The 18,955-nt window shown below is 42.3% G+C and overlaps 1 long non-coding RNA gene across 2 annotated transcripts in view; it reads right to left on the bottom strand.

Moving 5' to 3' along the window:
• Positions 1 to 236: 236 nt before the first annotated feature.
• The window catches only part of LOC111247617 (uncharacterized), a 76,518-nt gene continuing 57,799 nt past the window's right edge, over positions 237 to 18,955 (bottom strand). Inside the window, exons 4-6 of one of the 2 annotated variants that reach the window (XR_015325131.1) lie at positions 5,939 to 6,001; positions 3,478 to 5,281; positions 237 to 2,992 (exon numbers count right to left, since the gene is read on the bottom strand). This is a non-coding gene — a long non-coding RNA (uncharacterized LOC111247617). The remainder of the gene's footprint in view (positions 2,993 to 3,477; positions 5,282 to 5,938; positions 6,002 to 18,955) is intronic. The other variant, XR_015325132.1, reaches the window with a different exon arrangement.

Genomic DNA, 18,955 nt, shown 5'->3' with positions numbered 1-18,955 from the left:
GGAAAATTACTGATATTCTGTAAGTTTTTACTTAAGACAAGTAGTAATTCAGTAGTAACATAAGGATTTGTTATGTAGTAGTACTCGGATTCTATGAAATCGAATAGAAATAGACATTTTGAACAAAAAAGAAATCTCTGTCTGTGCTTGTTTACATAATTAGTACAAAAATGCAACATATTATAGTAATAAGAGTAGAAGGACAATCGACTGATTATCCTATTCACTCAACTTGGAGTGAAAATAAATTGATTAAATAAAGTTTTCATTTGATTAATTAAAAAAGCAAATTTTCACACATTCCGAATAGGCAGAACATGTTTCTGGTTTAAAAGTAATTGTAGAAATCATGAAATGTTACAAATATGTAAACGGTCGCTAATGTCCAGACTGCAATGAACGAACTAAATGCTGCTCGTTTAGTGTTTGTAGGCTAAATGGGTCCGGCGTTAGATAAATGAATATTTGAAAAAATGCGGGTTCTATTGTCGGGGTGTGTCTCTTCGAGGGCATATCGTTAGTGTCCTTAATACCTGTAAAGCTGCTCGTAAATACGTTCGTACCTGTCGGAGCGAATAATTGTATTCGTTTTCGTGCATTCGTCGATGCATTACCGTAGCTGAGAGAAGTCAACGAAAACAGAATCGCAGTATAGTGCGTACAGGGAGACCCAGACATAAGCTCGCTACATTTGCAGCGACAGTGAAAGTACCACCACCAATCGGGATTTGCCCACGGGTGCATATGTGCGTACGTACATTAGTAAGAGGGGAAAAGCGCTGCAATTTATAAGGTGAAAAAGGTTCAGTGTAAGCAAACTAAGTGCGGGGGCCAACAAGTGGTTTAATTAAGGGATTCACAGTAGCTGGAGGGAAGGGGTTGTGCGCGTACGGAACATATTAGCAGGGGCATGACAGTCAATCATAGACAGGGATAGGGAGAGGTCGAGAGAGATAACGTGCAACATTACATGTAGATTCACCAACCAAACGTGGCGGTACCATTCAAAGGCAGTCAAGAGGTCTAGATGAAGGGTGGCTTAATGACGATAGAGGGTAGGCCAAGCGAACATTTGTCCCGGAGATAGTCAGACGACGAGCATGTACATAGAGAAATGCAAATATCTGAATGACGTTATGCTGCATCTATCTAGCAGTGTTGGGACCAGTAGCACCAGTACAAGAGGCGGTAATAGTAATAGAAACTAAAATCAAAAGGAAAAGTCATGCAGATAGAGCGATCTGTCACACAAATCTCAATCAGTCTACTGAGAGGAATGTGCCACGAGTATGCTTGATGATTGCCTGCCCTTCAGTTTTGCCGGCCTGGCGTGGTGGATTTTTCATGAACATTCATATCGGCTTTTTGCGAAATGGTCATATTGTTCAATTCAGTTTGTGCGTGTCCTGATTTGTGATCGAGGATTCTTCTAGGATGCTACGTTCCTAAATATGCCTAGTAATCGAAGGTTTTCATAATTGTACATGAATTGAAACAATCTTTTTATTACATTAATTGCAAATGATAAATAATTGCCCGTTGCAACGGGCATTGTGACACGGGAAAATGATGAATTCATTGCTCACTCGAAAGACATAATAAGAGTTTAAGACTCAATAGGTTATCTAGTGGGAGTAATAAGGCGAAACATCTACTGACATTAATGATGATGCCAACAACACTAATTATAATAACAGTAAAGTCAAAAATGACGTAACTTCTATTCGTATTCATGCATTGCTTAACCCCAAATGGGAACTCATTTCTTGCAAACCCGAGTTTAACATCACATTATCCATAGGGGCATAATAATCTCACCAATACAGACACATATGTACGTGCAAAGACATACAGCACACGGCTATACAGGTCTAGCAGCGGCGTTTGCCAATAAACTACCAAGTTTGCCTGTCGGCGAGCCAAGCAAGCAGCCGTCGTGTGGCTCGGCCTGCCAACGAACTTGAGTCAACCCTATACAGTGTAGTTTAATGTGAATATTATTCTAATCAGAATTAAAAAGTTCCACACAAGTCTCAGTTGGGCACTTTTCTCATTGCAAATGCCCGAAAACCCGAACCGTCCGCCCTAGACCCTCAGCGAAGCTTTCTTTCTTCCTACCAGCTCAGCAGAGTATTGTGACGCTGGGGTCGAGACGAACATGGCGAGACAACCCGAGCGACCCCTGGCCGATGGTCGGTGTGACCGGTACCGCTGGTACACTCAAGAGTCTTTAACAACTGGGTCAGTTTCCTGGCCGCTAGAAAACACTATAGGTAGTTACTCGCAGGGAGTTTACGCCGTGTGTAACCGGCTCTGCTTGCAGACAGTCAAGCCAACTTGGATCGCCGAAAATCCCCAACGATTCTTAAGTATGAGACGCTAGACGGCCGTTGGCTACTTATTTCCCTCGTTGGATTATCGCTGAAACGCGAGCTATGGCATGACAAGAGCGAGCACCATAGCTAGTCTCGCTAACGGAACGACCCGCTGGCTTAAATTTTAGCAGTTTTCCGGCAAGTAGCCACGGTCCGCAGGAGACCGGCAGGAAAAGACAGGAGGGCTTAAATTTATTGGAGATGCAGAAGGCCCAACGGCGGTTCTGTGGTAGACCGTGGCGAAGGCTAGATCGCGAGCGGGAGCCAGGGAGGGGGACAAGATGAGCAGCTGAGTAGACTGGCCAGGATCGCAGAAGGTGCTAGGATGTGCTATTCGCTGCAGGCGTCCTTCGCGTCGTTGGCGAAAGTGATAGAGTTTTGAGGATTGAGTGGAGTTGGATGGCCGCCGCGCCTCAATATATGCGAAACACGTGATACCGAGCCGAGACACAGGGAATAGAGTGGCAGTTTACAACTCTTCCAAGTGGGGTACAGGCGCCAGTAGGGATAAGAGTTGGCGTGACGTTCACGGATCTTAAGTTACAGCTAGACACACACTATGTATGTCGGAGAATGCGCAAAGGAAGCTCCATTGGCCGACTTGACTTGAGCAGATGCTGAAAGATTTTGGTAAGCTTCGCCTTATGAACGAATAAGCGAAAGGTGCCGTAGGACAAATGGCAGTTTCGGTATAACTTCGTACACTTTATAAGTACCGACTATATGGAAGCATTTAGTGTGCCCTAATCAAATGAGTATGTAAATGCGCTAGTATATTGACCCTCTTGTATGGTGCTTGTGAGCTCACTCGATCGCTGTTGGAAATAACACTTATACTTGATTTTGAAATGAGAAGTTCAAAGCAGTATGAGGAAATATTTATACATGTTGAAGTATATCACCTTCATGCGAAATGCTATTAATACATATCTTGTATTACCCCGTTGTTCATTTTACTATTTGTAAATTAGGGCAATCATTCACTAGGGAAATAGCCATCTTCCATTTCACAAGATCAGTCGTTCATATATAAACGATGTAAGAATATTTCCTATTTACCAGACCAACTATTATAGCTCATAGTCACGATAAATCACTTTACCATCATTTTTTTTTCGAGCGATTTCTGCCCGTGTGGGTCCGTTCACTTGGGTTCCTATGATCGTTGTTCTCCATGCAAACACCGGGCATCTGCCATCTAATGCCCCCCATATCTTGCGCTCTTTCCAATTCGTCTTTTTTCTTTTGAGGCCGCCTGAGAAAAGTTTTCACCGGTCGAAAGTTCCCGCGTCGTCCTCCAACGTAATTCTCTTCATCAGCTCCCGCCAAAAGCTTTATCCATGACTAGACGCTTCTCAAAAGCTTTATAACTAGCTAGCTTGATTGTTGAATTTGATTTTCTAGAAACTTTAACTTTGTTTCGTCCTTCTCAGTTTACCTATTGGCCACTTTACGAATTTAGAATCCTTATCGATTTGTTGTATTTAATGCGCGAATTTAATGCAAGGCGAACCTGTGTGCTCACTGCCTTCATTTCATTTTCGATGTCTTCGTATCGACTTCGATATCCATATCCAAATTAGACGGACCCAGCCATTACGACTCGGCGAAGCGCACGAGCGACACGCCTGAGCCACACTAGGTGTCTACCTTATTGAGCAGTTAAGCGCGACGCGACTTGAAGCAACCGATGCCAATAGCGACAGTACCGGCTTCTAACGAGATCTAAAACCAACACGTACGATACAGCGGTATGGGCACAGCAAAAAAGACAGACCCATTTGAATTAAACGATAAGAGGCAAGGGCACCAAAGAAAGAGGCAACAACGACTATATAGTATTAGTGGTTGAAACAGTTGCTGTTGCCGGTAAGTAGGACATAAATTAAGAAGTTGAGTTAGTTGTTGGTAACAGCGGAACTAGCTATGTGGCTTGAACTACTAATAAGTTTATCGCTAGCGGTCTGTGGAGGAAATCCTAAATTCGTGATGGTACCACGGCTACTACTAGCTGTGACGCTGACGGCGGCACCACGCCCGAACTGGCCTGCCAAAGCTGATCGTCCATAAAAATTCCCACGCTTGACGCGTTCCCTCTTGGTGCTGCGAGATTCAAATTCAGACGCATCAATACGAACTTGTTCATTAAAAAGTTTTTTCTTTGTCTCCGAGACACTTTCTGAGTGGCCTGCCGCCACTACGCCTGCCGCCAGCTACACAGTCGAGCCCGCTGTTATAGAAATGTAGTATGTCAGACGATGTCCTTCTCTTTGGCTTAAATTCCGCGTCCTAGCGAATCGTAATCGCTAATCAAGGTTCGAACATTGGAACCCAGACATGTCGCAAAGAATTTCCGAGCAGTTAAATCAATGGAAGATGCTCGCTGTAAAAGCGTTGGGGATTTAAGAGATTTTTCGAAAGCTGTTTCTTTTTTTCTTAGCGCATAGGGTGGTTACCTCGGTTCGTCTTCCACATTGAACGTTAGGAATGATTAAGAGACCATAAGCTCTGACATTTCGCGCAATTGGCTTTTAATTAATGGTAGTATATCTTTTCAGCTGTGATCTGCAAGGAGAGATTCGCAATAGTTTTTTTTTTTTTTTTAATAGAATATATTATCGCATGAGTTAGTATTTATTAGGGCGTCGTCTATCAATTCGTATTCCCTATATTAGAGGTAGATACGTTTGCATTCACATGTATATTGTCTACTTTTACATAAGAAATTCCAAAACTAAATTTAGAATATAGAGTATCGTTAAGGCACAATCAGCAGGACAAAGTCGCACTGCCATATAGTACTCTCTTTCCGGCTGTCTGGCGGAGTGCTAATATACTGGAAGGAGCACGGCGCAAGGTGAGTCCTCATTCGAAAGTGACATCTGCCTTCCAAACTCCACTAGTACCTGAAACCAGCAGCAAATTGCATACATTATAGCGAAATGGTGGCCTAGGGGGTGTCACTACTAGAAGCAGCTAAAAAGAAGGAGGAGGCCTGGCAGCCTACCCCTAATAGAAATCGTACTGACTCCCTGTTGTACCTCAGTGTGTCTGTTTGAAGGAGTGAGGCTATTGGACAGTGGCGGCAAGGACGTGGCTTGAATGCCAAGTGGGTCAACTCCACTTGTCTAGGACACCGAAACCACGACATCCTTCTGCTGTTCTCCAGCTAGCCCAAAGGCTCGTTGCGAGATCACAACGCGTAAGATCGAGTAGGGTCACAGCTTGTCGAAAGACCTACGAGGTTACCACAGGATTCGCAGTAAAACCCAGCAGTGAACAATGTCCACAATCCACTTGAGTCGAGTGTCATTCGGGGCCCATGTAAAAAAAACCTACATCTGATTCCCTTGTCGTCTCGATACAGAGCTGCTTTGATATTGCTTGTTCTAGTCGACGGCGATGGTGATTATGGCGATGACGTTCTTACTAGCGGGAACAGTCTAGCTAACAACGGATTGATCGTGCTGGGCGGATTTTTTATTACCTAGACACGCTCGATTGCTTTGCTGCACATAAGCTTATGTACACGTTCACATCTATATATGCTGATATATACTTACTATAATAAATTGGGTCAGCATGATGCTTTTGTCGTTGGCCGCGAACCAACCGAAGCCAATTTCCTGACAACAGCGAGAAAATCAAATTAACTAAGCAGTATAATTCGGCAGTAGCTAGATGATGAAAATGAATTTTCACAAGATCACCGTGTTTATATAACCTCTGACATGTACTTGTGGTAAAAGCTTTCTGTACATCATCAACAGCGGGGCGATGGCCTATTGAGCCTAAAACCGTGCTGGATAAATGCGGTGCTGTAGCTGGGACTATAGCTCGCACGTACCTCTATACATAAGGCTGATGTTTTTAGATGATATTTGCTTCATTCCAACTTAACTTTGATTAGTGTTAGATTGCACAAATTTGCCATAATGCAAAGAGAAGTCTTCATTAGGTCTTAAGTAGTTTCTAGTTCCCTTAAACTTTCCACACCTGTTTTCTGTTAGGCGCGCGCCTAAGATGCAGATAGGTTCGAAGGCTGATAAAGCCCTGTTTTCGTACGGAGCCGTTTGTAAACTTGCCGAACGATATTTTGTTTTTAATTATTTGCTTTTCAAGCTCGTTTTTCCCAAATTTCGATTCGCTCAAGCGAAATAATCTTGTCTATAATATCGGCCACCTTCATTTTATAGCATTTCCAAGTTAGTTTCTGATTTTTTGGTTGGTTTTTCAGTTTTTTAGCTTCGTGTCATACCATTTTACCAAGGCGTTCATTTGCCTCTTGTTTTGTATCGTTTAGCCTTCAGGTCATTTCTATTTTCATTTATTATCGCCGTATATTTAATTCGTCTCTTTTTTTTGGAAATTTCACCCTACGGTTGTGTGAAAATGTATAATACAAGCTAACTATATTTTGGAAAATGTAATCACCAAAAAGATAGAATATACTTTTCTTCACCTGCAATATACAAATGCGAACAGGGTGATGCCTTAAGGGTCTCAGCTAAATACCAAGATTTAGTGCAGCGAATGCTTACAACTCCAAGCGTCGTCATGGGTCGGGCGTTTCGCTGGAAACGCTGTATAAGAAATGGAGATCGACGGGACCACCCACTCAAACAATCGGATGAAGTAAGCTATGCTATCGAAAGACGGGTGCTATCTCGTGGAAGATCAAACAGTTGATTTAGTTAACAGCTAGAAAGAGAAAAGGAAAAAAAAAGGTAAGTGACTCACGTTTCGCAGAATTATGGCTGCAGGGCTCTATAGATTAGGATAGCCTTCTTGATATTTAAAACGAGCTGTTTTTTTAAGGCGAAGCGTATTGATTCTCAGTTAATCAAAAACGAGCAAATTTGCTGGGAGCATATTTATTTATCGATTTCAATAGTCAAAATCATTGTCTTTATAGTAATTGTGGCTAAAAGGCGGTGAGCTAGATAAATACCTGCCATACCGCAGAGCCCGTAAATCGTTTATATATAATTTACCCCTGGTCTCTCTTTGGGAGACTGTTCGATAATATATTATACTAGAGCCCCTTTGAGAAGACAACTATTGTAAATTACTATTAATGTTCCTTCCGCAAGAAATTATATCAACTCAAGTTTCAACTTTGCAGTGAAAATCGCCTGATCTATAAACAAAGGCCAAACAAGCGGAACTTCTACAGGGATAGTTCATAAACTAGATATACTTATAAACGTAGTGCATAGTGTACTCAGATGTGTACTATACAAAATACCTAATATGGAAGGCAAATTGGAAATCCTAGCAGCTACGAATCAGTTAAACAGGCGAGATCATTTTAATGAGAAGTATTACGTCCATACGTTTTCGTCCATTGCAATGCAGATCTGCTGTCGGTTAGTGATGCTATAATTCCCTGTTTGCGTACATTTCCAATCGATTATCTCATTATCGGTATCTATCTGCCTTCGGCGAAGCTACCGAGCCCAGCTGACGTAACCGAGTCAATGTAAGCGGGCAAGCAGTCGACAAATTAACTGATTTTTTTACATTATTTATGTCATACTCTAATTTGCATACAGGTTCATAACCACAGAATTTTAATAAGGTCTTCGTAAAACAGATTTCTCCCCGATATAGCCTTAGCATGACGCTTGGAGCCTATTCAGTATGAGGCTAGTTCGGAAAATGCACTTGTATATAACTCGAAAGACCCGCCAAGAGAGACGAAACACTGACAAAAATGTTTTTCCTATTGCCGTCCAAAAATAACTTCGATAATAATTTGTCGTCTTTTTCCGGCTTCTTTCCCAGTTCCTAGTAGTCTCAGCACTGGAGTGCCCTGACTCACTCACTTGAACTCCGAACGACACCTATCCAGAAGTCTAACCGATTCTGTAACTAAGCTAGAAATATCGACGGTGTGAAAGCCAATAAGTGCCGCCCGGCACAGCATCGCTACCGGGCTGACGAACAGATTTTTAGGTCTCCGTTTAAACAAAAGCGAAGTCAATGAACGAAATAAAAATACCAATCAGCATTATGGAATTACGGCGACAAGAGAACGGACTTGAGCAAGCGTAGATCAGAGCGGGAGACGAAAACAAATGGCAGAAACTTAAAACTAAGGAAAAGTGACGCTCACGAAGGTAAACCGCAGTTGATACAATGGCAATACACGATAGAATATCATCGCTAGGATCAGTGGTCATAAAGTTGGTAAAGGAAAAACTAATAGCGTTCACATAACAGCAGGCAGTGCCAGCTGATTACCCAAAAGACAGCAGCCGTCCGCACGTCGCAGAGGTTTAACAGGCAGATGTACAGTTCTCTAAGCGAGGAGTCGACAGCGTTTCGGCAGGCACACACACTTGTGCTGTTCTATCAAGCATCTCTATGCCTCGCTATGAGGGGAGCTAACGAAGCAATTTGGCGATTCTGATAGCCTGCATACACCAGCGCGACTAGCCGAGTGTCTGGCGCCTGTTAAGAAATCGCTTCTAGCTGACAATTCTTGACACTGTGAAATGTGTGCTTCCTTTCCCTTCACTCACCACTACTGCCTACTCTCTATTCGAAATCGTTCCGATAACCAGCTTGTTAGGAACAAGAGAGAGAGAGAGAGAGAGAGAGAGAGAGAGAGAGAGAGAGAGACAGGAACGCGGAGAGAGTCATCGGCCAGAGACTGAACGGAGTTGCAGGAGCTTAGGTAGTCAGGTAGGACAGTAGAGTTTGCCTGCTTTGTTCCTATTAGAAAAGGCCCTGTCGCTTATGCCACTTACGTAATCGCACCCTGCAAATTGACTCTTGCTGTTTCCTAGCGAGCATTAGGCCATTTTCCCTGAAGCAAAAGCTGTAATAGGCTACAGTTTAGGCTAAGGGAATAGGTCGACCTGCTCCTTTGATTTGGTAAGATAAAGCAACGCAAGCCATTCAACTCAATCTGAGATTACAGTATTTTTGGCTTTAGAAATGACAGTTGTTCTGGCATATATCTTTCCTCTATTTCCTGTCTAGTTAGAGTCTAACTGTTTAACGGTCCCATCCCCTCTCAGAAAACGAAGGCCGAATTTGCCTGCAAGACGTCACCGACGCTACTAGTGCTTATCTAATTTGAAAACATAGTAAGGTTAAGTTAATCGAGAAAAAGGTCAGGAACACTTTCTAATGAAATCCTATCGTGCTCAGCGTTCATGTTTTATTTGTCCTAGATCGACCCCATCTCGAAACTTTTCAAACTCGTGTTTTCTGCGCGAGGTTGGCTAAGCATGTACTGTTTCAAGCGCCATTTAATAAACAGAAACATCTAGACAGAGAGCATTCTAAGCGTGGTCCTAGTGCACGCTATTTCTGCTCTGATGCCTAAAAAATACATTATATTTATGAAAAACCCCTTCTATACGGGCCGTGATCGAGAAACCCATATATGAATCTTGTGTGATAGGTGTCTCTGTGCATTGTGCTCTAACTATACAGTAAAAACACACTACGTTCAAGCGGCTACTCCGTTACGTTTAAGCATTTGAATTCATTAAATAGTAAATTGTCGTATTTCTATTTTAGAAGGGTCGCCGCGTCAGTGCACAAAAGGCTGTACACTAGACAGCAGCTCTGTACTCATATATGTATTATGCCAATAGAGGATAGCTAAAATACGTTAAAATCAATCGAATATATACAGTGTCCTCTATCATACATTACACAATTGCGGGACGGCAGCTCAGCTGGCATTCATTGGCAGCTGATAGTTCAGATAAAATAAAAAAAAAGAGAAGTTCAGAGGCAGAGTCTCGAGTTTCTACCTACTATTGTCCGGTCTAACAAAAAACAGCTCTATTAACAGAGTATATTCTGCCAACGGCGGCTATTGCTGACGTGAACCGTAGCAAAACGTCACAGAAAATGCGATTGTTGCCTCATCGAAGCACTTTCATCATGGTGAAAGAAGCCTAAGGAGATGATACAGAGAGATACGCTCTCGAGCAGGAGGTGCATCGTACAGCGAGGCTGGTACAAATGAAAAAATTCTACATGTTACAGATGGTATATGATGTAGGAAGAATATATACTCATAACAATGACATAGTTAATTTGAAGTACTTTCATTGCTATTGCTGTATAAAGATGAAGATGTCAGGTCGCAATTGTGACGCAGATGACCACAATGAAGATTCGCCCAAACTAAGTACGGTAAAAGAAATGAACGACAACAATAGTTAATCTTCGTTTGTTCATATCTTCGATGCGTACCGACGACTGCCAAAATCACACGGAAGCACTCAGATATAGAAATATTGCCTTCGAGTAACGAATCGTACTTAGCGATCTTATCGCATATGCCTCAAATGATTCATACCGGGTGACAAATTGATGCATTTGCCCCTGTTCTCAAACTGTGCCCTGTAGCCTTTTTTTCTAGAGTACCCAAAGATATATATTGACAACATACTTAGAAAGCTCCACGTTCCATAGTCATCATGACTGCCTATGATTTTTAGTTTTGTCCCGACGCTTCAAACGAGCTGCGTATCTGGCAGGTAATGAAAACGACAAACGACATGGGTAGCGAACGAACTCGATCTGTAGAAAAACAACGCCTATGCGTTGAGCTGGCCTGAACAGCAGAAGTATACCCGTTTGCGAGTGAGTGCTTCCAAACGGAATCAAAGAGGAAAAATGAGAATGTACCACTAAATGTTGCAGCTTGATTCACTTGAATAGGAGCTGGAAAATGGTCTGAATGCATGGTCTTCATCGGCTTGCTACCGACAGCCAAAAGAGCACGATATGTTAATTTATCCTCATTTAATATAACATGTGCAGCGTTCGGGAACGACTTTTGCTTATTTACGGTATAAGCAGGCCGACGTTTTTTTTTTTGTCTTATTAGCAAATACGAGAGAAGTAACTTCGTAAGCAAAATTAAATCTATATGTTATCGACTCACTGATAGAAACCAGCGGTGACAAAAAGCAAGTGTGGGGGGCCTTAACGACGAACTGGAAAACTGTGACCGTTTGCTATCGTAGCCGTAACTTTAAGCCACAATGTAAGTAACAGTTAGAATAAGAGTTTTATGGACTTCTCTTGGGCCTATTTGCGCAAAAAGGGATCAGTGATCGGTTATTTCATAAAATATGTTTGTTCATTTTATCATTCGTTGATTGTTTTTGATCCACGGACTCGTTGTTAGGCAGAAAAGAGGACGGTTTCCGTGCAACTAGATTTCAGAAGTTTCGATCCGCAAGTTAGTGTCCGATAGTTACTTTAATACTGCACAACAATCAACAAGTGAAAATATATGTAAATACGAAAGCAAACAAATTCTAATTCTGTCACAACATGTTTCAACAAATCTTAGTATCGACGAAGCGGTGTGTTGCATAATTAAGTTCTCGCTGAGGAAATATTCCTACGTGGTACGTTGTCTGCAAACGGTTTATTGAGTGCCTACATTGTCATAGTACAGCCAAGTCAGCACAGCCAGATACGTTATGCTTGAAAATATGACTCAGTCAGCGAGACCCCCTCCCTCCCTCCCTCAGTGCATGCATCTGTGCGTGTTTAGTCGTGTTCTATTGCTTTATATGTTAACTGATTTTGTGTCTGTTGTATTATCAATGCACGTCCCGTCCCCAAAAAGATCGAAAAGGCAGTCAAGTAGCTCTCGAAATCGGAATCGGGAAGCTCTGTGCTCGGACACATGCGGGAAGTCAGATTTTATATTCGCACCCCGTATCAGCAACGGCCAACGTCGCTGGGCCTGAGTCCTGGCTTCCATCGGGGCTATAACACGTACATGTCATCAGCAGAGCATCGATGCCAACTAGCACACGACGCCTGTCGGAACAGCGAAGGCTCTGATGCTAGAGGGGCTTGACCAACGAATTACCCAGTGGAGCTTGTGCCAGTCACCGAAAAATAAAATCATTCGTACACGAAGATAACGCATGAAGAACAGCGCGAGAGAAAGACAACGAGAGTCGGCATTCTGGGTTCTGTCTTTGATTCGAAATGACAGGCATGGGCTGCATTGAGAACCTGGTTCTTGAAATTCGACTAAGCAACTGAAACAATCGCATCTACGATCAAGTCCATAACGCTATATCTCTCGAAGGGAAAAACAACGGTAGGGAGAATCAAGCGTCATACCTGCACATAATCCTGTCTAGCAATTGTTCATTACAAGTATGTATCGATATAAGTTTCGTTCCTCATATACTGACAAACGTCTACCACTTCGTTTGTTTAAAAATACTATTTTTATGATAAACATTCGCTTCTGAACAGCAGCAGCAGCAGCGTAAGGTTAACCTTAGCGTGAAATATGCCACGAGCTGCCAACGAGTTTTACAGTCTTCAGGACAAAAAATATTTCACCTTATATCTATCTAAATCTAAAGTTGTACAACCGTTAACTATGAGTAACATGTGACAAAAGTTAATTTTCAAAAAAATTCTAAAAGGCAGCAAAACATATGTGTGCTTAAACAACGATCTGAAATGTGAGTAATAATTAAAATCGGTAAAATTGCATTTTATAACATAACACAGTGAATTTTATTTTACATTTTACCTGAAGCATTTATTCTGAGACATACATTAATTTGTGATATATTGGATTTATCGAAGCGAAAACAAAAACGCTCTTAATCCACTGTTAAGTTGAAGACTGAAAAAGGGCGGCCAACAAAATTAACTATTACATAATCTAACATCTCGTTATTGATTTTGGCGACTACACAAACAAGACAATCTAACTACTTTGGAGAAAAACTTACCTAACAAGCAACACTTGACACCACCTGAATAAGTTGATCGTGTCAAACTTCGAGTAGAACAAAAACTACTCATATGTTAAACTTGCCCTCAACGGCAACACGTTGAAGTAAGTTTATAAAAAATATCTCCCTCTTCTCGGTATCTTTAGTTCCTTTCGTGATCCATATTCCGTATGGGCGATGTCGCATCTTAGCTTCGCTCGTATGACGAAGGCGCAGGGTCACCTTAGATATAATTACAATGATACGGTACAAACTAGTTACAGTCTCTAGGACGGCGTCATTGTCAACCTAATGCGGCATCTAAAAGAGCTTGTCCCTCGAAAAGTTATCAACGATGTATAGGCAAAACCATGTCAGTATACAAGTAATAATCGATGTTGTTTCTTCAGTAAACATGGTCGTGTGTAATGATAACATCAATCTTATTCATATCAGCTAAAAGCATACTATATAGCAATCTGACTTTTTGAAGTTATATCTTACAGCGCTGTCTAAAAGTTTTCTGCAGCTCGGCTAAGTTACGAGATTCGTAAACATAAAATCATATATTAAACGTTGTAAATAGCGATAGAGATACACTTTGCTAAACGAAAAGCTAAGCTATAATTACTACTAAGCAAAGGTCTAATCGAAGTGAGTATTGCATACTCACAAGCAGATATTTACTGTTAAATTCTTCTTTCCAACACGGCAATCATAATTTTCAGCTTCGGGAAAAACTGAAAACTACTCCATACATGAGTAAAAAGCAAATATGGCAGGCAAAATTGTATAAAAGAGCTTGTATCCCGGATAAGCATATCAAGATTTAGCATGTCCCCCTGTCGTGCTAGTATCTGCGCTTCCAACGGATCATTCCCATTTATTTCAACTTGATGCCTCCAATATCTCCTTGAATTTAGATATAGGCAATACTTAGAATAGAACAAAGGTTGCTGGAAACCTTTATTACATATATTATAAAAACATTATATTTTTACTTAAAAAAAATAATGTTAGGATAAAGTAATCGCATACTTTCCGTATAGTCTATTTACTATATAGCGTTGTCGTTTATCATTAAATGTCCAAAAAGCCCTCCCTTCGCTCTGATTTTGTAACGATAGAGATCACTGTAGTGATGTATTATGCAGTGTTTATGCCCCTTCGTTCAGCGCAGCACCACGATGCATGCGCACCTCATACAGCTCATTGATTCAACAAAATTCGCCAAATTCAAAGTGTGTGTAAAAAATACTCCTGTAGCCCCCCCCCCGCCCCCTTTTTTCTTTTCTTTCTATTATTTTCTTTTTCAAATTATCGATACATGATTATTATCCGCCACAAGCCATCGTCGTTGTTCTCTATGTTCTTCCCTTTCTTCTCGTCTGCTTGCTTTCCTTTAATAGCTGCTGTAGCTTACAGTGAAACGAACGAAGAAGGAACACAGTGATGATAGCGGCTGTGCTCCTGCTGCTGTTGCACACGAACACTACCTAGAGTAACTAACAGGAGCTCCTTTTGACGTGGCAGCAGGAGTTTGGAACGTGGGTTCCTTCGTGTCTCACGTCCCGTCCATATTACTGTATTGAAGTAGTTTGGCCGGCGATGAGTAGGTGAGTGACGGTAAAAGTCTTTAGCCTAGTCAGATGATGGCCTATCGTACAAGTGCAGAATGGATAGAAAAAAAAAAGGAATGATATGAAGAGAACTGAGCTATCATCAACCAGCAGCGTAACGGAACCGAATGGGGACATAGAATTAGATCTACTATGCCAGCAACGCTTTGTTTTGTCGTTCAATCGCAATGAATATCTCGAGTTAAGTGTCTGCGAGGGCTTATGGAACAGCGATACTGACGTACCGCTATGCCGTTGGTTTTTGGGTGCGGCTCGTGTCGTCCGACGGCCCTCAGATCTACTCATAAATTGTACTTTATTTTTCTGCCCGTTGTTGTAGGAAGGAAGTCCGTACTACATAATTAAGTTGCTATTATTAATCTCTTTTGCATGGACACGCGAGTCGAGTGGATGCAGAATTTTGTGAGAAAAGTCAATTAACAAGCTGGCCATGAAATAGCTGGCCATAAGAATGATGTTCGGATCTCAATCTATTGTATAAGACATATACGTTTCGTGATAGAACTTAGATACAGATATTAACCATAAACTTCGTTTTGTGAAAATAGGCGTATGACAGCTAAGACGACAATCACACCCGAGATCGTGCCTGGTTAAATGGCATATTTTTCGTTCTATAAATTGATCTATACTGGCGCCGCCGGTATATCGGTCGCTTCGTTGTGTGCACCAGGCCTATTCAACGTTCTCAGCCGTGTGCTTGCCAGGGTCTGACGGCATCATTTCTAGGCACGAGATGTTATTTAGCTATCAAATCGCATATGTTTAAGCTAGTGAACAATACGTATTCATAGTAAGCTCTGCGTTTCTAGAAATCTCCTCGTACATCCCATGTATGACTACGATTCGTGCTCTGTAGGACTTCTTCCTATTCAAATTGATAGTCGAAATGAGGCGGTCGTGCGACTATCGGAATATTCGCTCAGTAAACCCCACCTGAAATTGGAACGCCCGATGGCGTCTTTGGTTTCAAGGGCAGTTTTAGGGCCTTGAAATCAAAAACAGCCAAAGCGCTTGGACTTGGGGTTCGACTACACCTGCGATGCTGTACATGTCAGCAACTGTTCGAAGCGCCCGATTTCACTTTAATTATATTAGTGGCATAAAAAGGTTGTTATCAACCAGGACCATCATCACAACACCGTTCTATGCATATATTCACTTATATACAAATACATGCACTTAGACCTCCGTTAGAAAAACAGCGACGGCTATCCTAAACCCAATTCCATCAGCTCGCTATTTGGGTGTTACCCCCGGCCCAACTGATCACGCGTACGTTGCCTAATATCCGCCATCCGTGGCCCGCGCTGCGCGTACGTATTATCCTAGAAGATGTTGCATATGCTGGCGCTTTAGCAGGTCGTGCTTAGCAATCAGCTTCGAAGCTGTGCTGCTTTGTTCGGTTCTCGTTTTTGCTTACTGTCTTTTGTTTGGGGGAACATCACCTCGTGTAGCCAGACACATTCCCTAAATTTGGACTGCCCCTGTCCTCTGATCCGCGGAACCACGAAGCGAGATAGTGTTGGACGCCCACGGGGGTGTTAGTGGTAGTGAAACTCGCCCGTCATTGGTCGGTTCTATCTGTTGAAAAAGCTCTATCTGCTCCACCGGCCATCGAATCGGATAAGGTACATAGAAGACTATAGATAGATGGATATAGACTTATGTGTTTGAGCAGTGCACACACAAGTCGAAGGTCAGTTAACCACACGAAGATGCGCACACTGCTTCTCCTTGACCGAATCTGGCTCAACGAAGGAGGTAGGTTTGAGGGGAAACTGGTTCAAGTGGATCGACAGGCCCTCAACCAGCTACTTGTTCTCCAACGCAGAAACATTAGAGAGAAAAAGGCCGCATCCCCACTTGCGGTGTTGTCCGAGATAGCAGGGGTCAAAGCAAGCTTGTGTGGCCTTAAAGGAATTTGAATTTTCAACAACGATTCATCCAATGCTCGCTAGTGCCCGATCTGGGATCAGGGTCATGCTGGAGGGATAAAAAAAGAAATGGCAAAGTTGGAGCGGGTTTAATGTTGATTTTGCTCGTGTCCTACTTCTGCAGTGCATAATATCAGCATTAGAGTGGTAGTGTTGGCTGGCATGTATTATATATGCGGTAAGAGTAATAGTAAATAACAGCTTATAATAATACAAAAATCATGGATGTGAATGACGTTCCGTTGGGTTTCATGAGCTCGAGTCTTGGGTTAAAAATATTTAGCTTACTGTTCGAACGGGCGACCACAATCCAATTGCACATAATGACTACTACGGCAAAAATCAAGGTATAACATGGTTGCTAAGTGCACTATACCAATGTAGTAATAGCAGATTTGGGCTAGGCTCGTAAATTCAGGTATTCGATGCAATCCCGAAATCAGGACTCGAAAGATTAAATATTGATGGTGGTTTAATGACGGCGTTCAAGCTGACATGTTAGCTGTTAAAAGAGCGTATTCTACGAATTTTTCTAATCGACAAATAACGATTTCAGTTTCTTAGTTAAAATTTATAACCATAGTAAATTCATATTGGTTCATTTTGAAACCAGTGTTTATCGAGCTCTCCGAATACCCGAGCTTGCCGCTAAACTGGATTAATTCATTAAACGAAATAGGTTAGATCTTGAGCACGTGATGACAAGACGTCTTTCCGTAGCACCAGTCGAAAATGTTGGGAGACTGCTAGAGGGAAGGACACCAGTGGTGAAGCAGATGATTCGCTCAGTTTGTTACTTCATGAGAAATTACATGTAAGTTGCACAAGTTCTTCAAACTGCGTATAGGCTAGGTGTAACAAAAACGACTTTATAATAGCATCGAAATTATTTCGGCAATAGCTAACACCGTCGGTCGTTTCCACTCAATACAAGAATTCAATATATCGAAGCGTCTTGAATATTTCAAGCAACGGTGACACGACATCAAAAGCTCACACAAAGCCGAACCATGCGCTCACATGGGGGGTGATAAAAGCATTTTTCATTAATTAGGTGACGCATCCTGAATGATTACCACGCACTGCTGTAAACACTTAAGCTCAGTTGCGATGTCTAGTATCGAAATATTGTTGCAAAGATAATTTTTTTGCTTAGACCTTCTGCAGTGCTAATAGTCTAGATCTAATTGCCTAACATCGCAAAAATGTTGACCGCATGTCCTTCACGAATAAGGGACAGTATTCCGCTTGCCCTCAATTTATTGCTTGGTGTAATCTATTACGTAACTGCTGGTGGTGTCATTGGTCCTTCACTCTGGTCTCAACGTTAAAGAATGATCTTCAAATTCCTCGTGCGATTGCTGACATTCGGCGGAGGATGCCTTCTACCTGAACGCGATGATGATGACCGTCTATTGCGCAAGTCATCTTTGTTCAACGATATTTATGTTGCTAGTAGCGACGAGTTGTCGTGACAGCTTCTACGGCAAAATCCACTCTTTAGAGTCCTCCAGATGGCCGATGCCATCGAAAGCCATCGTATTTAGGTTTCCTTCAAGCGTTTCTGTACCTGTATATATGGGCAACGAGAGCGGTAGTCATGCATGACTAAGTCTCCAATTAGAAAAATAAAAAGGGCTCTATCGCTGCCTTTTCAACACGCAACAGGTTGCGCATACCAATAGCAGTGACAATATCATTAATGTCGTCTAGCCATTGCTAGCTTTAGGTTAGGCAGACCTCCAGCTTTGCCCGTAAGACCTGAGTGCTGCCGCTGAGCAGAGCGAAATCGAAGCCAGGTAGTCAGCAAAAGCCCCCTTTGTGCCCCCGCCCCTCTTCTGCCCGCAAACCATAACGGCAGCTGGGGCAGCCGCGGAATGAGCTATCGCACAGCTGGTCGCAGTGCTTTCCTACCTATCAACGTCTGATAAGAAGTGCAATGTCAATGTTTATATACGATTTTCTTCATTGTCATTTGCTTGCTCGATATACTGGATTGAGCAGCGATAATCGTTGCCGCGCTGCTCATGTTGGGATCACGTCATCACCCAGGCAAAGGACGCCAGGCTGGCCTTTAGCTGGGAGGCCTGCTACAATGTGATTACAGCCAACAGATTATGTAACATCGTCATGAACACATCAACGCCAACGAATGGATGTATTTCAGCTAATCGGCGATAGGATATACAGAAGTTGCTCGGCTGTAACAGCAGCAATAGCTGGCAACTACCTACAAGTTACATATACGAGAGGATCATTATAGGCAA

This window comes from Varroa destructor, unplaced genomic scaffold (genome assembly GCF_002443255.2).
Source record: "Varroa destructor unplaced genomic scaffold, Vdes_3.0 BEIS01000003.1, whole genome shotgun sequence".
NCBI lineage: Eukaryota > Metazoa > Arthropoda > Arachnida > Mesostigmata > Varroidae > Varroa > Varroa destructor.
This window is presented reverse-complemented; position numbering and strand designations above follow the sequence as displayed.